Below are 23,542 nucleotides of genomic sequence, written 5' to 3' on the forward strand. Positions count from 1 at the left end.
TTTTAAGCACCATGCAGAGCCTCCTCCGGTCACCAAGGCTCGTTTTCATCGTATTTGTTCCCATTTCTTTCTGCCTTCTGACCTTCCTGGGCATCTTTCTTCCTCCCTGTCTCCCCCTTTCACTACTCTGTTTCTTTTCACAGTGGAGTAGATGTTTCTTGTAGCCCGAATGCCATCCAGAGAATAGAGAGCATGGGCTGCAGTGTGGGTGGGAGGTTTCAGAGCTTGTCTTCCCCACATTTAAAGTAGGGTTAACTGGTACTGCTTGAAGAGCTGTGGGGAAGATTAAATGGGTAAGCAGCGAAGTCTTACACATAGCATCTAATATACAATGAAGACATGATTTTTTATTTTTAATTAATTGATTTTCTGAGGCAGGGTATCATATACCCCAGGCTAGCCACAAATTCCATGTAGTTGAGGAAGACTCTGAGCTTCTGATCCTTCTGCCTCTCTCTTCCAAGTTCAAGGATTTTGGATGTTCATCACAACAGCAGTTTAATACAGAGCTGGGAATAGAAGCCTGGACTTCGCCCATGTTAGGTGAGCTCTTTACCAATTACGTAACTCCCCCAGCTCAAGACTAGATATTGTTGACTGTTGGCATCACTACTAGGGTCTCCATCGTCTGGGGTGGGCTTGGGAGGATAGCTTGCATCACGGGAGAGGAGCGCCATGCTCTGTTTGGCCCACTGGGTTCATCTGACTCAAGAACTGCTGGGCAATAAAGATTTTTACAAAATGCCTAAACCTGTTGAGAAGCAAAAGTAGACCCTAGAAAGACATAGCTGTGAATCCAAAGTCTACAAGAGATGGGTAGATTGGAGCTCTATTGGTAAGGCTACCTTCTCCCCAGGGAAAACCACAGAGGCATAGAATCTGACTGACACACTAGCATTGAGATTATATCCAATGGAAGCTCTGCTAAAGTCTGAATGTTTGTCTCCCAAGCCCAAATCCATGTGTTGAAGTCCTAACTCAGAGGATTCATAAGAAGGAAGACTTTTAAGAGGTGATTAAATAATGGGGGCTGATCCCTCCTCATGAAGATTAGCCACCTTGTAAACGAGGCCTTGGAGCCAGGCACAGATTTATAATCCTAACACTCAGGGTGCTGAGGCAGGAGGGCTCAAGCTCAAGGTCACCTTGGGCTCAGAGTGAGGCCCTGTCTAAAGAATGTAATGAAACAGGTCCCAGAGACCCTCTCACCAGCTGGGGATATCATTTAAGAACCATAAAGTGAGTCTTCACCAAGTACCAAATCCTCCAACGTCTAGATCTTGGACTGCACAGCCCCTAGACCTGTGATCAATAAACTTCTGTTGCCTATAAGCCACGTAGCCTAAGGTGTTTTGTTATAGTAGCCTGGTCAGACTATGACAGACACTTTATAAAAGAAAGCATAGGACTTAAAGGGGATGACTTTCTATCTGCTCCACAGGACTTCAGGGACAGAGCTGACACCTGGGTCCCAGTGAGTACTTCCATTGTACTTCATGTCCTATAGTAAAGGACATGGAGGACATAGAGATCACATCCTTCCTGTGGACAGTGCTCAAGCAAGCCCTTCAGATCCTCCACATGTGGGAGACAAGGTTTGAATCTTAGTCCAGCCTACCAGTCTCTTTGGCTTGTTTCTGTGGATCTGCTTGTTTTGACAAGTACATAAGGTCAAGGGACTATCCCAACTTGGACAGAGAACATTTCCATCCCTTTACATTCCTCATGCCCCTTTGTTATCAACCCTTTCACTGCTTCTCTTGCAGCTATGGATTTCCATCCATTTCAGATGACTGTTTAAATGGAGCACATAATCTGTAGCCTTTTGAGTCTGGCTTTATTCATTCATCACAACACACATGGTATTTATCCATGCTGTCACATATATTGGTTTCCTTTTATTGATGAATATATTTGTCATTGCATGGATTTATCACAATTTGTTTACACATCAATGGGCATTTGGGGGGGTCTTTCAAGTTTTTGGTTAATAAAAAGAAGCTTCTATAATTTTTGCATGCATATACTTTATTTTCTCTGGAGGGAAAACACGGGGTGAGTTTCCCAGGTGTGGTGGTTTGCATATGCTTGGTCCAGGGAGTGACACTGTGAGGAGGTGTGGCTGTGTTAGAGTAGGTGTGGTCTTGTTGGAGGAAGTGTGTCATTGTAGGCATGGGCAATGAGACCCTCCTATCCATGTGGGAGTCAGTCTTCTCCTGGTAGCCTTCAGATGAAGAGGTTGAATTCTCAGCTCCTCCTGCACCATGCCTGCCTGGGCACTGCCATGCTCCTGCCTTGATGATACTAGACTGAACCTTTGAATCTGTAAACCAGCCCCAATTAAAGGTTGCCCTTATAAGAGTTGGCTGGGTCATGGTGTCTGTTCACAGCAGTAAAACATTAACTAAGACACTAGGTAATTCAGCATGCACACAGAAAGTAAGTCTATAGTAGAGTCTGCTCAACTGTGTTCCTAGATGACATACCCCTTTGCATTCCTGTCTGTACTATGTGAAGGTTCCTCTGGCCCTGTCTGCCTCACCAACACTTGGTGTTGTCTATGGTTTTATTTTTCCCCTTGGATGGCGTCTCACTGTGGTTCCCTTACATCTCTCATGACTGGTGGCTGCCTGCCCTTGATCTTTGCATGAGCTCATTCATAGTTTGTGTATCTCTTGGTGAAATGTCTGTTCAAATTACCCTTTCTGCAATTGAAAACAGTGCCTTCTATGCATGCTTTGAGATCGAGAACATTGGGCTGAATTAGGCTTCCTTAGATAGTTTTAAGGATAATTGGAGGTCATAAAACATCAAGAATTTTTTACTTAGGTTTCTAGGGCTGGCAGGAAATGGAAAGTTACATAGAAATAATAGCAAAGATTCATGGAAGGTGCATTTTCATTGTTAACAATTCTATGTTAAACAAACAAATAAGCCGGGCATGGTGGCGCACACCTTTAATCCCAGCACTCGGGAGGCAGAGGCAGGCAGATTTCTGAGTTCGAGGCCAGCCTGGTCTACAAAGTGAGTTCCAGGACAGCCAGAGCTATACAGAGAAATCCTGTCTCGAAAACCCAAACCAAACCAACAAACCTAAACCCACCCTCCTTAATGGCTGGGCATAGTGGTACACTCCTATAATCTCAGCAGTTGGTAGGCTGAAGGAGGGTGATCACTGGTTCCATCCTAGCCTGGGCTATACAGTAAGACATTGTCTCAAACAAATACCTCATTGTAGGGCTCTTTAGTCCAACTCTTTGGTATTATTGTAAGAGTTGTCCATTTTTAAGCCTCTGAAAGTTTATTTGCCTCCACTATTTATATCATGGGGTATTAATCAGTGATTATTTCTAGCATTCCTTTAATAGTGTTGTACTGTGCTGTGCTGTGGGGTTTCCCTGCCCTCAGGAAACTGAAGACTTAGCCAGGAGGAAAAGTGATTCCATGTGAACCACTATGACCTAACACAAGGGCCTATCTGCAGGCTAAGAGCAAGGGGAGTTCCAGGCTGGCCTGGCCCGTGTCTTTCCCCTACAAAATATTTCAAGACCTACCATGGCCAGGTCTTTACAATGCAGGACAGCTTCCTGTACTAGCTGTTTCCTGGCCTGAGGTTTCTTTGTTCTGAATTTCGGGGGAAATATGAACCAATGGTTATGGTGTCACTTCCATAAGGTCTAAGGGTTTCTCAGAGAGCAGGGCGAAAGCCATGTTCCATGTGTGACTGTGGGGACAACCTTTCCCTTCTTAATACCCTCATAGTGTCTACACACAGGATAGCCCAGTAAAGGCAGAGGATGCCTGCTTAGGGCATGATGTGCTTGCTCCAGGAGACACTGCTATCATTTCTCTCTGCTGTCTTGATTTGTTCCCCATGGGTTCCAAGGTGGAGCTGTCTATGTGGGAGTGGAAAGAGGATTAGAAAGTTCATTTCAGTTCACGACTGCACTGCTTTTTTTTTTTTTTTTTTTTAAACCAATCCCATGTCTGAGCCAAAGCTGGGTTAGAGAGAGGACTATTACAATTCCCAAACCAGAATCTGAAAATAAAAATCACTCTTGGCCTCAGATTTTTCTCCCTAAATGACATCATAGGGAAAACTTTCCTTCTTCTAAAATTTTGATATTGTTCTTTCAGCCAGTTTATCATTGATTTCAAATATTCTTGTTCAGATGTGTTATACTTTTAAAAATTGGCCCTTAATACATATGAAATATTATGTAAAATAGAAATCAGTCTAAGAACCCAGGATCCTTACAGGTCATAAAACTCCTCTGAAGTGGTTCTGGTCTTAGTTAATCCACTAAATAGGATGCACTGCACACACACTCTCTCTCTGGAAAATGTACTACAGCAATCACTGTCTCGATGGCCATCTACTGTCAAATAGCTGTGCTGGAAGTGGTGGGAGATGCCCTCAACACCAGCCATAGCTAGATTATTTATGTTCCCTCACAGAACAGTCTCACTCTGTTTACATTTTGAGACTCGTGAGGGATCGTGTAAGCATCTCTTGATTTTGCGGAGTGGCTAGGAAGTATGTGGCTTTAATGACCACAGGCCTGTCATTTGTATCTGTCACTGATCTCATCACTGGGTTTGCTTGTCTTCCTCCTGTGTGCTTCTGACCTGAGGCCTGAAAACCCACTGTGCAGAAACCTCAGAGGAACTGGCCTTTAGAAACCACAGCTCAGCCTGATATTCTCCAGGGCTCTCTCCATGGAAGGAAGGAGGGAGGGATTGGGGAGAGGAAGGTGAAGTGAGGTGAGGGAGGAAGAGAGAATGGGAAGAAAGGGAAGAAGAAAGTAGAAAAGCCTGGGGAGAGGGAAGAGGAAGGAAGAAGAGGGACAAACATTAAAAAAAAATTTTTTTTTTAGTTTAAATGTAAGGGTAAAAATAAAGTCATACAAACCATTAAAAAATGAATTTGTCTTCACTGAAATTCAGAACTCCTCTAAGGACATCTTAAAAATGGAAAAGAAGAACACAGACGGGAAGGAACAATTTGCAAATATGTAGCTGTTTAAATCCTAATGTAAAACCTAGAACCATTGACTCCGAAAGGAAACACAGACGAGGTCTTCATGATTGGGGTGCAGGATGGTTTCTCAGACACCACACAAAAGCTCAGTTGATTTTTAAAAAGGTATTAAATTGGGCTTCATCAGAATTAAGTACTTCTGTTCTTTGAAAATTCCTGTCAAGAGAAGAGCCACATACCAGCAGAAAGCCTTACAGATCACTCCTTAATAAGAGATTTCCAGAGCCAATAAAGGAACCATTGTAACTCAGTAGAAGCACACAAAGTTCCTTTAAAAGTAGGTGAAAGGTGGAGCAGCCTTTCCATCAAACAGACATAACTGTGATGGAGCCCAGGAAAAAGATGCCCAACGCTGTTCTTCATTAAGGAAATGCAAATCAAAACCAGAGGATGTGGTTCTGTGCGTATTAGGACAACTTTAAACAACTCTATCAAAACAAAAACATAAGCAAGCCAAACTCCCAAGACCAATTCATCTTCCAAGTAATTGGTGGAAAAATAGTGCAGTCAACTTTGAAAAGTCAATGGTTTCTTACCCAGTCAGGAGTGTACTGATGGCAAAACCTGGCAATCCCGAACTCTAAGTGTATGTGAAATATGGAAGAAGTGAAAATATATACACATCAGACAAGGTCAAAAATATGTACATAATAAAAAAAGTCTAGAGACAATCCCCCAAGTGCTCATCAGTTCATGAGTGGATTTTTGAGTTTCTATCATGAGCTACTCATCCAAGAATATTTTAAATAATTTTTAGAATTTTATGCCATGTTTTTTTTCTTTTTTAAAAAAGCCAGATCGAGAAGAGTATACACTGTATGATTTCATTTCTTGGACATTCTGGAAAGCTTAGAACCACAGGAAGAACAGCTATAGGTCAAAAGCAGCCCGGGGCTGAACAGAGTGGGGAGGGAGCTGATTACAGGCATCAAAGGCAGATGTTTTCTGCACCTTGATTGTGCACATGGGCTGTCAAACCTTAGACAACACCCTAGACAATTTTTTTCTTGTATTTTCAAACTATACCCTAAAAGAATCATCTGACATTACTATAATATTGCTGCATACATTTAGGACTTGGGAGAAGGGCTGGAGAGATTGCTTGGTGGTTTACACCACTTGTTGCTTTTACAAAGGACCCTGGTTCAATTCCTTGCATCCACACGGTAGCCCACAGCCATTTGTAAATTCAGAGGATCAGATGTCCCCCTCCTAAGTTTTGTGGACACCAGACATTCACACAGTCCACATCCATAAAGCAGGCAGAACATTCATAAACAGAAAGTCAAATAAGTAAATGAAAGAAAGACAGAAAGACAGAAAAGAAGGAAGGAAGGAAGGAAGGAAGGAAGGAAGGAAGGAAGGAAGGAAGGAAGGAAAGGAGGGAGGGAGGGAGGGAGGGAGGGAGGGAGGGAGGGAGGGAGGGAGGGAGGGAGGGAGGGAGGGAGGGAGGGAGGAAGAAGGAAAGAAAGGAAGAACACATGGGAAAAGACAACCAAATCAAATTTGGTGTAAAGAGTTTAGAAAATATATAACAATAAAAAATGTAATCTCTTATAACTAAGATAAGTGGAGATGGCCAGTGTTAGATATGCATTTTCTTAAAAATAGAAAGTTTCATGGGTTGCCTTGATTTTTATCACCTTTCCCCTTTGTTCACTATCCATGGACTTAGGGCCTCACCCATGCTGGGTAAGTGCTCCTCCACTGGGCTCCATCCCAGCCTAAGGTGTAGCACTGTGTATCATGAATCTCTTCTCTAGCGTTTTCATGTCTTCATAGAATGCCATTGTATGAATGTACTAGGCTTCCTAAGGAATCGTCTCCCACTGGACATTTACATTGCATAGAGTTTGTTATTTTCATAGCTAGTGCTACAATGAGAATTTAAAATTTTTGTTTTCTCTTTAACTTTTACTTAATTTTAGTGTGTGTGTGTGTGTGTGTGTGTGTGTGTGTGTGTGTGTGTGAGAGAGAGAGAGAGAGAGAGAGAGAGAGAGAGAGAGAGAGAGAGAGAGAGAGAGAGAGAGAGACATGTGTACATGCAGCACCATAGGATGCATGTGGGGGCCAGAGGATACCTTTCAGGAGTCAGTTTTCACTTCCACTGTATCAAGGCAGGGTCTTTCTTATTCTTGATGCTGTGTGCTTACATTAGGCTAACTAGCCCAAGAGTTTCCCTGTGATGCTCATTTCTCAGCCTTGCCACGGGACTGCTGGGATTACCGGTGCATGCCACCAAAGTCAGCTTTTAATATGGGTTTTACAATGGACCTCAAATCGCCAGGCTTGCATAGCAAGGCTTTTGCTCACTGATCCATTTCCCTGGCACAATAATAAGCACTTTATATAAGCACTTTTGGGTAGCCATGATTTATTTCCTCAGCATTCCTAAGGATGATGTCACTGACTCACAGGAAAGGCCCATTTTTAGGGCCATTGTTATAGTAAGTGTCTTAGTTAGCATTTCATGACTGAACAGGCACTGTGACCAAAGCAACATTTATAAAGGACAACATTTAAATGGGGCTGGCTTACAGTTTCAGAGGTTCAATCTATTATCCATGGCAGGAAGCATGGCAGGGTAGATATGGTGCTGGAGAAGGAGCTGAGAGTTCTACATCTTGATTCAAAGGCAGCCAGGCAGAGGCTCTACTGCAGGGCGTGGAACTTGAGCACTGGGAGCCCTGAAAGCCCACCCCCCTCAGTGATGGACTTCCTCCAACAATGCCACACCTATTTCAACATGGGCACACCTAATAGTAGCACTTCCCATGGGCCAAGCATATTCAAACCACCACAAATAGATATTGTCAAGCGGTTCTATTGAGAACATTTATTTTTAGATTTTTCCTTACTCAATTTTATTTCCATTTCATAATCTTCTAAATATATATTGTACTTTCCTAATAAAAAACAATATTATGAGAAACAAACCACAAGAAGACTTTCTGTAAGTAGAGGAAGGGAACAGAGACTCATACACATTCCCGGGCTCCTAGTCCTTTCATCCATCCCATCATTCCCCATGTATTGAAGCTTATTTTCCACCCCACCCACACCCAAATAGTTTTTTTTTTTTTCTCACTGATAATATTACTTAAGCAGAGTGGACTGAAGTTTCATGGGGGAGGGGATAACCTCGTGTCTAACTTAGCACATAAATTTAACATTTATTATAATGTATGTTTCCGATAATTACCTTGAGCTTTGGAAACCTCTCCTTTTTACAAGCCTGGTCTTGGTTTCACAGGGTTTTAGAGTTTTGACGTCCCATGCTTTGGCCCATGGGCCTGGAGGAACTGCCTATGTCTGAGAGTAAGGATCACAGTGGGTCCAGGGAGGACTCTGTTTGTTCTCTCACCTTAGCTGCTGCCTCATTGGTTCACTAGTTATAAAAGCACAGAATGCTGATGTCCCTTGTGCCTACTGAATGAAGACTGAAAGACATCGTTCTGACTGCATCTCAGAGACATTAGACACCATTTAGATGGGCATGCACATATTTACTTTCCTTTGCTCTTACAATGACACTACAGATATCTCTAGCAGGTACACGAACACACTCAATGTCACATATGAAAAAGGGAAGTCATTTCTTCCTTGGATGTCTGGTCTCATTGGGATGCTGTGGGTGGTGTGCTCACAGATGGTGTGTCTGGCACAAGTCTTGAAGATGTGTTCCAACTGCCTTTTCGTTTTTTAAAAAGGTATTTGCCAAGTTTGGACTTTATTCTTTAGTGATAAGGAGCAATTCTGATTCCATGTGAGGAAACTGGAAGATTCACGGGAACAGGTGTGCGAGAGAGAGAGAGAGAGAGAGAGAGAGAGAGAGAGAGAGAGAGAGAGAGAGAGAGAGAGAGAGAGGAGAGAGAGGGGGGGATTGAGAGGGGGGAAGAGAAAGAGAGAGGGAGGGAGAGGGAGGGAGGGGAGGGAGACAGAGAGGGGGGAGAGAGAGGGGGAAGAGAAAGAGAGAGGGAGGGAGAGGGAGGGAGAGGGAGGGAGGGAGGGAGAGAGAGAGGAGAGAGAGAGAGGAGAGAGAGAGGGGGAAGAGAAAGAGAGAGGGAGGGAGAGGGAGGGAGGGAGAAAGAGAGAGAGAGGAGAGAGAGGGGAGAGAGAGGGGGAAGAGAAAGAGAGGGGGAGGGAGAGGGAGGGAGGGGGAGGGAGGGAGGGAGAGAGAGAGAGACAGAGACAGAGAGAGAGAGAGAGAGAGAGAGAGAGAGAGAGAGAGAGAGAGAGAGAGAGAGAGAGAGAGAGAGAGAGAGACCTGCTGGAAGTGTAGAGGAGAGTCAGAGGAAAAGTAAGGAGAGAACCACAGTGCAGTAATGTTCTCCAAGAGAGTACTTCTGTCCAGCCAGTCAGTGAAGCAGTTTTCCTTCAAAACCCACTAGGCTGCCAAATCCAGGAATCAGGCCAGCACTGGCAACACAGTGAGATCATCTTTCTGTCTTGTTAATCCTTTATTGCCTATAATATGTATAGATAGTTGTGGTATTTCACTCTGACGGTTGTGTAATGGCTTACAGTTCATGGATAAGTATAGCTGTAATTGGATATTTGAAAGTTACAGTTTCCTATACTTTGGCTTCTTGGTTTCCCAAGTTTCTTTCATTTGCTTTCTTTAGGTAATGAAGATGAATTGTTCTGGCTCCGTTGTTTCTCACGATTAACTCATGGAGTTTGGTGGTTATGGAGGGGATCCAGCAAGGTGTGTTGCTATGGCTACTGCTGGGATGAGAATAGAGCCTTCTACAAGAGTCTACATTTTTCTGATTGCACCCTTAACTAGCACAACTTCTCTTTTGTATATTGCATGCCGAGTTAGATTTTAGTGACCCTAGTAATTTTTTAAAGTAAAATTTTAGGTCAGCACACAGAGCAACGTGTTTCACCACAGTGTCTTCATACGTGAGTGCTTTCTAGCTTGTTCTCATGTGTTCCCCTCCCCCACTCACCTTCTCTGTGTCCTCATTCCTTCCTCCCCCCCAGCTGGTTCCCTTTCTTCCTAAATGAGTCTGCCTCCCCCTCCCCCACTTTGCTTCAGAGTAACCCATTATCCTCTGTATTTCCCCACCTCCCTTTACGATCTCTTTCTTCTATTTCATGACCCCCCTTTTCATGACCTACAAACACACATAAACATACACCTACAGACATATGCAGTTTGTGTATATGCATATGTACATACATATATGTATATTACACATACATAATATTCATATGTATACATTATATACATATATGTGTATCACACACATACATGTGTGCACACATGCACATAGGTAATGACACACACACATATATGTGCCTCTGTCTCCTGAGTGCTGGAATGAAAGGTGGGTACTACCGTTACCCAGTGGTTTATCTAAATCACATTTTCTTTTTCTTTTTTGGTTTTTCAAGACAGGGTTTCTCTGTGTGGCCCTGGATGTCCTGGAACTCACTCTGTAAACCACGCTGGCCTCGAACTCAGAAATTCCCCTGCCTCTGCCTCCCAAGTGCTGAGATTAAAGGCATGTGCCACCATGCCTGGCTTTTTTTGTTTGGTTGGTTTTTTGGGTTTTTTTTTGTTTGTTTGTTTTTTGGGTACATTTTCTTTTTCTATTCATCTGTTGGTGGACACTTAGGCTGCTTTGATTTCTAGCTACCGTGAATAATGCAGCAGGAAACATGGACGTGCATAATAACCTTGGCTGTCCTGGAACTTGCTCTGTAGACCAGGCTGGCCTTAAACTCAGAGATCTCCTTGCCTCTGTTTCCTGAGCGCTGGTGTTAAAGTCATGGTCCACCACCTCCCAGGCTGTCCTTCACTTTGTTGAAGAGACCTGGTCACTGGGTGAGATGGGATTTTGGTGCAGCATTAATTTGCATCTTCCCCATGCCTGAAGTTGCTGAGCACCTTTCCCCAAGCACCCACTGGAACAGACCATTAAGTTCTGCTTACAGAATTAGAGATCTTTCTTTCCCTGCATTCTAAACTCTTCCACATTCCCTCCATAAACCATTTCCAAAGGCCTGAGACGCCCATGTTCATCCACACTACAGCAGGCTGTGCTCTCTCCCACGTCTGTTTGTGATAGCTTTCTGAATAAAGGGAGCTGCAAACTGTGTGGGCTCACTTCTGCTCCTCTATTTTATCCCGTTGATCAGCGTGCCCGTTTGGGGGGCAGTAGTGTGCTGCTTTTGTTACTGTGTGACCCTACAGTGAAATTTGAGATCAGATATTGTTTTTGTTTTCAAATTTTGTGAAAGATGGGGTCCAGCTTGCATTTGACCTGTAGATTTCTTTCAACAGTGTAGCCATTTTCATGACATCAATTCTCTCAACCCATGAACATAGGAAGTCGTTTTCTTCAGTGTCTTAAAGGTTTTATTGTAGAGGTCTCTCACCTCCTTGGTTAGATTTTTCTAGATATTTTATTTCGTTTGAAGGTCCTGGATTTGGATTGCTCCTAGGGCTATGAGGTGCAGGGTTATGTGATTTTTCTTTCTTAGTTCATGACTGGCAGATAAGGAAGCCACTGATTTTCGTGTGTTGAGTGTATACCTTGGTCCTTTGTTAAAAGTGTTTATCGGGTGTAAGAATTCTGTCAGGGCTGAAGAGATGGCTCAGCAGTCGAGAGTGCTGATTACTCTTCCCGGAGATAGCTCAATTCTCACAGTGGCTCACGATGGTCTACAGTTCCAGTCCAGGGGTTCCAATGTCTTCTTCTAGCCTTCACAACCCCTGCACATAACTGGTACACAGAGGTGCACAGATGTACATTCAGGCAAAGCACCCATACACCTAAAATAAAAATAAAAGTAAAAATAAAAATAAAAATAAAAATAAAGGTTTAAGCAATTTTTAAAAAAAGTTTTATGGTGGAGTTGATAGGGTCTTTTAATCATATCTTCTGCAGGTGAAATAATTTGATTTCTTTTTCTTCACTTGTATCCTTCCTCTTGCCTTGTTGTCCTAACAAAGACTTGGGCATGTTTTGGGTAAGAGTGGCACTCTGGTCTATTTCTTCAATGACTCATTTCTGATAAGTTCAATGTGTTGCTTCTTTCAGTCTCCATTGTATTCATTTTTGCCTTTGATCTTTACAATTTCTTGCCCCACACTGCCTGAGGTTTGGATTGCTCCTAGGGCTCTGAGGTGCATAGTTATTGACTGCGTTATTTATTTGAAGTTTTTGCACTGTTTTGTATACGCACCCACAGATTTAAATCTTCCCCTTACTGCTACCTTGAAAGGGTCAGTAAGTTACGCTTCCATTTTAATTCACTTATAAAAACCTCTCAAGACTCCAGTGAGTCACTTGTCACTCAATAGGGTTCAGCATCCCTGTGTTTGTGTGGTTTCTATAGTTTTTATTGCTGTTTATTTCTAGTTTATTGCTCTTTAATCTGATAAGATACAAGAGACATTTTGATGCTTTTGTGTTTGGGGAGATGTGATTTGTGGCCTAGGACCTGATCTAATTTAGAGAAGGTTCTACAGGCTGCTTAGAAAAGTGTCCATTGTGTTCTGTTGGGCGGAATATTCAGTGGATGTCTGTTAAGTCCGTTTGATCTATGGGGTAGCTTAACTCTAAGATTTATTTGTTGATTTATTTAAGATGAGTGAGTTACTAAAATGCTTCATTATGGGCTGGGAAGATGGCTCAGTAGATAAAGGTGTCTGCCACCAAGCCTGACAGAACCCATTTTTTAGGAGAGAAATGACTCCCCAAAGTTGTCTGCTGACCTCCACATATGTGCTATGGCACATGTGCACCCTGCCCCCCACCCCCCCACACACAAAATAAAAGTTAAAGTGAAATCCTCCATTATTATTGTACCAGGAATTGTCTGACCTTTTATATACATTGGTGTTTATTTCATGCAGCCAGGATCCTCGGTGTTTGGTGAGTGCATATTTTTATTACTTTTTTAAGACAATTTTTTTGTGCCGGCATGATCCTTTTTCCATGTCTCCCCTCCCCCACAGTGGTCAGAACTCAATTTTTATTACCCATTTCAGATCATTTTTTTTCTTTCCTTAATTAAAAAAAAAAACGTAACAATTACTTGAGAATTTCATGTAATATATTCTGATCATTTTCTTAAATCCTCCCACCCTCCCAACTTCATGCCCCCCCCCTTTTTTTTTTAAAAAAAAAAGCGACTGAGTCCTGTTTGTGTTGCCCATATCCTCATGGGGCCATCCACTGGAGTGTGGTTGTCAGCCATGCCTCCCTTACATGTTTTTGTACGGTGTCTTTGCTTTGTATCTTCACATCTCAACTACGTACTATGTCACGGAGAAGTTCTTCCTTTCATGTCTGTTTGGGTTCTAGATATGCCTTTCGTCTAAATGTCCATTTTCCTTGGTTTGGGGAGAGGTCATCTCAGCTCGTGGCTCGCTTGCATGGTAAGCAGGACGCTCTAGATTGCATCCTCATTACCACCAAAGCTTGCAGGGCTGGGGTAGGGAAACGAGTCTCTTGTCCTCAATCAGCTTTCGCTTTATTTATCATGTTTCCGAAGGAGGTATGTTGAAGTTTGGATACTCTCTAAGAATCTCGCTCATGTCCAACTGTTGGGGCTTTTGCTGAGCTGCTATAAAAAAATAAAAACTGCACCTGATGTGTGCGAGGCCAGTCAGGAAACACCTGCATCCAACACGTTTGATTGCGAGTATAAATTTTGAAATTCTGAGATGAGTGTCAGGCTGTGTGACCTGAAGGCTAATTTGAACAGTAAGGCTGCATGATGTACTTTTCCTGTCCCCTATTTATAAACCAGCACACCCGGGCCTTGCCTTGGTGCCTGGGTTTCTCATATCTCAGTCCATCCGTTAACCTTCAAGATGGGACGGTAGCCATAGCTAGCTGAAGAACTTTAGTATTTTAAACAACTCTCATCCCTTACACAAGAACTTCTGCTACAGGACTTGTCCCTGAGCTAGTATGACTCTCAGGTAGTTTTCCATGGGTCTGGTGCATTACCAGGAAGCTGCCTATAGCCAATGAATTATAACTTGCTGTTTAAACAAGATCCCCAGTGGTTCAGATGTGCAGCCAAAGCTGCAGCAGCGGGTGAGCCCACTAGAAGTGGGTTGTCACCCTTGCCCTTTATCCTAGGTAGACTGCCACCACGCGAGGTCTTGGTAACATGAACCCCTGCAGAGAAACTTTCCTGTCTTTCTTGATTCCAGGACTTGTCTTTGCCCCCCATCTCAGCGGTCCCTGCACCTTTTCTCCCATTAGCAGCTCAACAGGGCAGACAACTTAATATGCAGTAAACCACCCAGTATGGCACATGTTGCATCCAGAGACTCAGTGCTCGCTGGATGGACCACAAAGGGCCACACAGGACCACAAAGGACCACAAAGGGTTCAAAGGCATCCTTGTCTCCCAAGCAGATAAACACCAAACCCACCTCTGTACTTAACCTGACCATTTTGGATCTTTGAGGCTTCAGGGCGGTCTGTAATATCCCCACTTCCCCTTAGAGCCTACCATTTCTGAGTCTAGTTCATGAACTCTAACAGATGACAATAACCACACCCCAAGTATCGTCTCAATAAACTCCCATAATTAGGACAGTACCTGTCCTATCATTTTCAGCCCAGAAGGCCCCACCCTGTCCCCTAATTACCACTGTCTGAAGGGCACCGCCCCAGGAAACAAACAAGGAAGCCTTCTTTCTCTACCACCCCTTCCTCAGGCATCCGCCAACTTACCAAGTTTTACTCTCCCTTCCTGCCAAATGAACCGTCCTGCGGATTGGGAATGAATTGTCGCCTCTTTTAAAGGGATGTTTTGAGGCTCTGGATATGACAGGATTGGCATTCTCAGATGCCACCTCACCAGTTGGTGAGGTTCACAGGGCTGATGCCGAGCAGGACATTCCTTGAAAACACAAGCACACGCAAGAGCACGCACGCACGCGCGCGCGCGGACACACATGCACACATACAAGGCAATGCTGGAGGTGTGAAATGTCTCCAGGAGCCTTCCAGCTCTTAGACAAAGAGGTCAGTTCTTTTCCAGATGACTTTTAAGGTTTTCCTAGTCAAAGCATCCCAACCTGAATTGAATTTCTTTCCGAAGCTCCTTCCCACATTATCCTGGAACCAAAGCTCTCATGGAGTTTAAAAAGAAGGGACATAAGTGAAATCCGGAATGGTGTGAGGTGGAGTTTGGGTAAATATGAACTCTCTCAGAGAGTCCAGGGTCGGGAGTTAGGTGGCTGAGCTTAACCTTTGAGAGCCATGGGCTGTAAGCTAAAGAGATGCTCTTGGATGTAGGAATTTGATGTGAGCCCAGGAATTGGAGGGCAGCCTAGCAGTACAGTGAGACCCCGTCTCAAGCAGTTTGGAGATGAACTCTGGAGGTAGGCATCTCTAGATGCAAGGCTGCCTTCCTTCTCTCTAGAGGCCACAGAACAGATTGCACAATCTTTATTGGACATTGATGCTTTTTTTTTTTCATTTCTGGTTTGAAACTCCTGGTAGTAGTCCCGGAGGGCCCATGACTCTGTGGGCTCCTCCCTTTTATTAATGGAAGGCTTTAAAGGTCTTGCCTTTCTCTTGAAGCTCCGCAGACAAATCAGAAATAGACTCTAGAGTCTCTTCTTGTCTGATGGAAGCAGGAGCTGCCATGTGGTGAGTATTTCCAAAAGGCCAGCTCTGTCCCAGGCCCACGGGGTTACTGAGAACTCAGCTCACTTCTCCGCTTGCTGTCCAACTCGTGCCCATTTGGGTTTTTTTTTTTTTTTCCAGGTGAGAAAGTCTTAGGAGAAAACAAATGAAGAAACAAACAAACAAACAAACAAACAAATAAACAAGAAACTTGCCTGCAGTGGCTAATAAACCCAAAACGTACTGTCTTTCTCTTATTCTCTGCTATTTCCAGTTTTCTGTTTTGCATGCACATAGACACGCAGACACAAGTTACAGACACACAAACCAGCTTAAGCCTGGGCAAAGGATAAGGACATTTTAATTGTATCTCCACTAGACATCCAAATGGTTTCTGATGACTATTTTTATACTTCTTTTAAATGGCTCGACTAGTGACAGTGTGTATTTCTGGAAGGGATTGGTCCTGGAGAACTCAGGATTCCTTTTGTAGATCTACTTATTTGATGTGTGCAAATGCTTTGCTTGTGCATATGTGCATGTGTGCAGCCTGTTTGTGCCAAGGGCATTGGATCACCTGAAACTGGAGTCGTGATTGGTCATGAACCACCATGTGAGTGCTGGGAATGGAAGCCAGGTCCCCTGAAAGAGCAGCAAGTGCTTTTAACCACCAAGCCATCTCTCCAGTCTTCATCCCCAACCCCGCCCCTCACCTGTTTGTAGATCTCAAAGATGAAAGAAATTTCACATCACTCAGAAGGATGCTCCAGGACAGTTTTATTGAAGTTTCTTTTTCTTTTTTTTTTTTTTAGTTTTATTTGTGTGAATATGGTGTATATTCATGTGTGAATGCATATTGATACATGTGTGTATATGCAAATGTATGTGTTGTGTGAGTAGAGTGTACATTGATATGTGAATGCATATTCATGTATGTGTGTATGAAAATACATGTGTGTGAGTATGGTGCATATTAATATATGAATGCATATTTACATGTGTGTGTGCAGAGGCTGACGTCAGGTTTTGGCAACGGACAGCTTTCCTGAGGGGTGCTTGCCTGTCCAGGTGATTGGCAGGCAATCATTTAGTTAACTCTTTAGTAAGAGGGCAATCAATAGTATGTCCTTGAATCTTAACGATCTTTTGAGCAATTCAGAATCTCTCTTTCCACTCAGGGCCAGAGGTATGACTCATTCCTCATTCCTCTGACCAAAAAACACATAACAGACTAAATTAAAAAGAATAAAGAAAAAAAATGACTCTATAAAGCAGCCACATTGTACCTTAATGGGCCTCTGCAAAGCCTAGCTACTCTCGCTTTTTTGTGACATTTGAGTCTTAAAGGGAGTTAGAATTCTTCTAGTCTTTCAGAGGGCTTCCAAGAAGAAAGGCAGCTGTGGCCTTTCCTTTCCTTAAAATGATGTGTTACGAGTGATGTTAGAGGTAAGGGCTTAAGCTGATTAGCAGAGGGGGGAGAGAGAGAGAGAGAGAGAGAGAGAGAGAGAGAGAGAGAGAGAGAGAGAGAGAGAGAGAGAGAGAGAGAGAGAGAGAGAGAGAGAGAGAGAGAGAATGTGTGTGTGTGTGCGTATGTGCACATGAGTTCAGATTCATGAGTGTCAGGTATAAATGCATGTATCTGTGCATGCATGTGAAGGCCAGAGGTCAACCTTGGGTGTCACTCTTCAGATGCCAGCCAGCTTGATTTTCTAGTCAGACTTTCTCCCTGGAACCTAGGGCTGTCCAAATAGGGATAGACTGTCTGGTCAGCAAGCCTCAGATAGCTTTGTCTCTGGCTCCCCAGTTGGGATCACAGATGCCTTTATCTAGACTCTGACTGACTACTGTGGATCAAGCTGGGGTCTGCAGGCTTGTGTGATAGGCACTTTGTAGACTAGACTCCTGGCTCACGCACACACAGTACTTGAGGTGTCTATAGACCCCCCGATAACTACATGTCTCATCACCAACTAAGGACAAGGGATCTATCTGTTGGATTTAATTTTGCTTAACTTTTCAAAAACTTTGGAACGGTATCACCAGAAACATCACTGTGGATGCCTTCATTAGACTGGCATCTAGCATCTAGAGTCCTTTTGTCTGAACTTTTCAAAATTAAGCAGTTCTCACAATTCTGAATATCATCAAAGGATGCTTTTGTCAACAGCTAAGGCGATGGCTGGGCACTTGAGGACCTCACCTCCCCACAGTCCATTGTGAGGCCATGAGATCACAATACATGATGAATGGCCCAGTGACATCAGGGTGAGCTATGGCAAGGATGGAAAGATTGCCTGTGCACTCTCTGCTCTGGTCTACAACTCTTTCAGTGTTCTAACTGCAACTGGCTACTAGCTAGACTTCAAAATGTTTCTCTTATTTTTCTGGCTAGGCTTTTTATTTTTTCTGTCCTCATTTGGGTTTAAGGCAATGCATTAGTCCAACTCCTCAGAGAACACTGGGGTCTATGTGATGGAGCAAGTGATTTTAAAGGGATGTCTTGGCATGGTGGAGGAAGAGCTAAGGGGAGCAAAGAAGAGATGGAAAAGGAACATGGAGCTAGCAACCCAAGGGGGCAGGTGCCACTGTGGTCTGAGGGACTGATTACAGGACCTGGAAGGTCACTACTTAGTTATTCCAAAACCACAGACTACGGTGATAGAGATGTAGACTCCTAAGTCGGGAATGGTTGCTGCTAGGTAAGAGACAAAAATTAATTTTCATCAGTCAATTAAAAATGACCAGGAAGGAAGACCACCTGGTGTTTAGGTGGTCTGGGATTGGCTTGGCTATAAAGGAAGTAGATGGGCTTTATGGGGGAGAAGGCTAGGCTGACTCCCATGATATCACCCCAACATGTGGATCCACCCACCTCTTCTGTAAAACTGAAAAATGCCAATTGCCTTTGAAGACCACCCACTGCTGCTTGCTGTCTGGCATGTGTGGGTGGCCTGGCCTGCACCTGGCTCTCACATCAGCTGAACTGACCACTTTGTCAGTCCGGTCTGTTACGTCACTCAGCTCTATGAGGCTCAGTGTGGGAAAAACAACCAACCAACTACCCAGACAGCCAACCAGCCAGTCAACCTATCTACCAAGCAACCAAGCAAGCAACCAACCAGCCCGTCTACCTACCAACCAGCTAGTCAACCTAGCTACCAACCAACTTACCTATTAACAAACCTACCTATCAAAAAAGTCTACCACTTGTCCTGCTGAAGGATTTGATTATGAGAATGGCAGTTTTCTCTTTCTGTTGTGTCCTCACAGCAAGTCACTTTCCCAGTCTGTCCCCTCCTGTGTAAAATGGGGAGAAGAGTGTCCCCTCACAGAGTCAAGGCGAGGCTGTGATTGATCATGACATGATACATTATGGTATTTATAATATATAATAAAAGCATAATACGATATCTTCCTATACTCCACCCTATATAGCAGGCAGAAATGGAGCGATTAGAATTTGGTCTCTGGTCTCTATTAAGCCTGCAAGACCCAGAAGCTGCCACCCTACCTCTCCACCCTCTTTCTCTAAGCTTCTGGTATTGAACACTTTAAAGGTGTAAGCTGTTACTTTAAGGAGGGGCAAAGTTTGACTTTCATAATTATTCAGAGCTTTAAGGAATGCAGTGCCCGTGGCTGGTGCCAACGAGGTGGGCAGCTGTAATTTAGATGAATGTCTATATGGTCCTCCTCCCACTGTTCACACACCCCAACCTTCTCCAGGAAGGGCTGCTGCAGGAGTCTGTAGAGGAAGAAAGAGAATTCCTCACACGTACAACCCTTCTCCACAAGTGGCTTCTGCGGGGGCGTCAGTACAGCAAGAGAAAACCTTGGTTAAATGCCTGAATCATCTTTCCTAGCTCCACAGGTTTCTGAGCTGGTTCCAGACTTGACTTAAAAGGGGAGGGGTGAGATGGATAGGGTGGGGAGGGGAGAAGGAGGGGAAGGGGGAATAGGGTTGTAAGGAGGTAGGATGGGGAGTGCAAGGGGTATGGGGTGAATAGCATCTTTTATTGCAGAACACTTTCCTGAGGGCTTATTTTCTGAATGTCAATCAAGATGAAGGTGCTAAGGAGCTAAGATCTCAATGTGGGGGCTTGGCTGTTACCCTTTAATTCAGTCAACCTAGAACCCTGACCCTGAGTTTTGTGTGAGGGCTGAGTCCTGCTGAGAGCCAAGGACATTAAACTTGCTGGGCAGACTAAAGGCCCTCTTCAACTACTTGCCTTTCAGAACAGAGATCCTTGCTGTAAGAAAGAAGCTGCCCCATTCCCCACTCTTCCCCTCCCCCCCCCCACCCCCCCCCCCCCAGTTTCCATCTCACGAGCTTTGCCTGACAAGTGTCTGCTAAGGGTTCTGTGAGGAATTATCACAAGATCACATGAATTATCACAAATATCAAGAGAAATTTGAAAACAAAGATCTATGCCCCTTTAGTGAGAGTAGTTAGAGCACGGAGGCTTGGTTAGAGCAGGGTTAGGGGGAAATCTAAGCTATTGCTTGTTTTTATAAATAAAGTTTTATTGGAACACTGTTAATTGTTTAAAAATGCATTACTGTATCTGCTTTTGATTAAGACAGCTGAGTGGCATGGGTATGATAGCTCATACAGCCAGTAAAGCCCCAAAATACTTGCTATCAGAAAAAGTGTGCCAACCACTGGGTTAGACACACCACACACTGCAGAAATACAACCCCAGCTTTACTTGGCAGTCCTCAAGACACTTCCCATCGCCCAAGGACAGCTTCTTGAGTGTGGGAGAGGATCTGGCTGGAGAGTTGATGGCCCCCAGCCCTGGGCCGCCTGGCTCTCCAGAAGCTGAGATACCTGTGCTGCCCAGCATCACCAGGAAAGTGATGGGAGACCTTGGCTTGCTTGCATGATGGGTACTGGGCCTTCTCTTAGTTCCCAGAGCAGCCCTGCCCTGCCATTGACCCAGCCAGGGTTCAGTGTCACAGGGTATTCCAGTAACTAATGAGGAAATGAGGAAATGACTTCAAGACTGGCTGTATTAATGTCCTGGGGCTGCCATAGCACACTAGCACAAACTGACTGGCTATAAAGCAAAGAAATGTGTTCTCTTAGCTGTGGAGACAAAAATCCCAAAGTAGAAGTACTCACTATCATGATTGTTCTTCCCCAGCGACATTTGAGAGGGATGTGGGCCAGGACTCACTTATGACTTCTGGAAACTTCTTGGCTTGTTCATAATGTCTTCCTTCTATCTTTACACTTTCTTCCCTCCATGTGGTCTGTGTCTGAATTTCCCCATTTTATAAAGACACACTCATTGAATTAAAGTTCTGAAGACCTTATCTCTACCAGTTGTACCTGCAAGGACTATATTATCAAGTAAGGTCACATTTTGAAGTACTGGGGGGCTAGAACTTAAATACATGAATTTGAGGAGATGCAAATGAACCCATGGAAGGGATTTTTCTGCTATTGCAAGACCACCCACTCAGTCACATGACATTCCCAGGGCTACATCGAATAGACAGCCACACAGATCACTGTGCTAGGGTTGCTGAATGTAGAGAAAATAGTTTATGTCTGCGTGGATGTGGCACCTGTCAATAATAAATCTGATGCCCTACGACTTAGGCAGGAAATAGGTGAGACAAGCAAGAAGCTAAAAGGATTATAAGAGAGTGGCAGGTTTGCCCAGGAAGATGTGAAGAGACAGACACATGAACCCTGAGCACAGGTAACCAGCTATGTGACAGAATGAAGATTAGAATAAATGGGTTATTATAGATTATAAGCTAGTCAAAGAAGAACCTAGCTATATGGTCAAGGGTTCTGTAAAATTATTTTGAGTCTGAGTCTTATTTGGGGGAGCATGGGGCTGGAAGGAAGAACCAGTTATAACTTCTACAGCTGGCACGAGCCACCATACTCAATTTTGAATAATTTCATCCTCACAAGGACTTTTTACAAAAGAGAAAACTGAGTCCCAGAGAACAGTTTCCAAACCTTGGTATGACTGGTATTGAAAATGAACCTCTTCCTGCTGGGCTGGCTGGTGTCATACCATTATCCTGGAGCTAGAATGTCAGAACCAATGGTCAACTTCTTTTTTTTTTTAAAGATTTATTTATTTATTTATTTATTTATTTATTTATTTATTTAATGTATATGAGTACACTCCCTGTCTCAGACACACCAGAAGAGGGCATTGGATCCCATTACAGATGGTTGTGAGCCACTATGTGGTGCTGGGAATTGAACTCAGGATCTCTGAAGAGCAGCCAATGCTCTTAACCACTGAGTCATCTCCTATCAATGAAGACTTGAAGACCCTACTAATCAGAAGACCTGCTACAGTCTAGAGAGGGATGGATCCTTTTGATACTATGGAAATTCTAGAACCCTTGCACTGGTCCAAACACACAAACAAACAGGAAGATGACTGCATCTATTGGGTGCATATGTGTGGGACACAAGGCCGGGTGCTTTCATTTAAACTGGGAATCACTGGTAAGCAAAATCATGGCTTCTCAAAGATGACCAAGATAGATTCTCCAGAACTGCAATCTTATGGGTTGAGAGGGGTTGGGGGTTCTAGTTATGATCATGGTGGGGAGAGGGTTTGGGGACATAGCTCAGATGACAGAGAACTTCCTTGCCCATTGTACAAGAAACCTTAGGTTCCATTCCCAGTACCGTGGCATATATCCATTATCCCAGCACCGGGGTAGTGGAGACAGGAGGATCGGAAAGTCAAGGCCATCCTCAGGTACATACTGAGTTCCGGGCTAGCCTGAGCTACATGAGACCCTGTCTTAAAAAATAAGGAGAAAAAAACATGGGAGATGGGAAGATTGTCCTGTTTGCTGGGGGGCCAAGCATAATCTCGGGGGTGGTTGGCATCTATATAGAGGTATGTGAGAGATGACTTATAAGTGTGATGGATGATGTTACACTGGTGGCTTTGAAGAGGGTGGAAGGAGCTGAAAGCCAAGCAGTACAGATGGCCTCTGGGAACTGGAGAGGCTAGGAGACGGATTCCTTGCTGGAGGTAATTTCAGATTCCCATTCTCTCAGAGTAAGATGATAAAGGAGTCATTCAAATCCACTGTTTGTGACAACATTCAGCACAGGAGGAAGCTGATCCAACAAGTGTCTCCAGGGGAATCACTCATGTATTTTGATCTATATAAAGGTCCAAATTCAAGTTGTAAAAGCAGAAACCATTACCAGAACTAGACCTGTAGGCTGCAGAGTCAGCAGGCTTGTCAGTCCACAGACCCACTGAGGCCTGGGCAGCCTTCTCCAGCAAGGCAGTGGATAGGTGATGGACTTTAAATGATGCAACAGAGACCAGAGTTCCCGCAGTACTATCCCGGCTAGTTTTACACCAACTTGACACAAGCAAAGTCATCTGAAAGGAGGGAACCTCCACTGAGAAAAGGGCTCCTTCAGATCCAGCTGTAGGGCATTTTCTTAATTAGTGATTGGTAGGGTAGGGTCCAGCTCATTGTGGGCTGGAGGTCCTGGGTTCTATAATAAAGCAAGCTGAGCAAGCCATGATGAGCAAGCCAATAAGCAGCACCCCTCCATCTCCTCTGCGTCAGTTCCTGTCTCCAAGTTCCTGTCCTACTTGAGTTCCTATCTTGACTTCCTTTGATGATGAACAGTGCTGTGGAAGAGGAAGCCATATAAATCCTTTCCTCCCCATGTTGCTTTGGTCATGGTATTTTCTCATATCAATAATTCTCTGCAGAGCTGATTAAAATGCAGGCTTTGCTTTGTTTTCCCTCAAGATCTGATGGGTTTTGGTTCCATAAGCTCTTATCAGGTAACCCTTCTGGGGTGGCCAAGGACAATAAGTAGCAAATTATGGGTGTCCAATCCTCATTCAAGTCCCTCTGGACATAGACAGTC

At 44.0% G+C, this 23,542-nt stretch overlaps 1 long non-coding RNA gene across 1 annotated transcript in view; it reads left to right on the forward strand.

Moving 5' to 3' along the window:
* The window catches only part of LOC110295449 (uncharacterized), a 68,341-nt gene extending 58,595 nt beyond the window's left edge, over positions 1 to 9,746 (forward strand). Inside the window, exon 3 of the long non-coding RNA XR_015046836.1 lies at positions 9,667 to 9,746. This is a non-coding gene — a long non-coding RNA (uncharacterized LOC110295449). The remainder of the gene's footprint in view (positions 1 to 9,666) is intronic.
* Positions 9,747 to 23,542: the final 13,796 nt, after the last annotated feature.

Source organism: Mus caroli, unplaced genomic scaffold, assembly GCF_978045245.1.
Source record: "Mus caroli unplaced genomic scaffold, Mus_caroli_1 scaffold_4, whole genome shotgun sequence".
In the NCBI taxonomy this organism is placed as follows: Eukaryota; Metazoa; Chordata; class Mammalia; order Rodentia; family Muridae; genus Mus; species Mus caroli.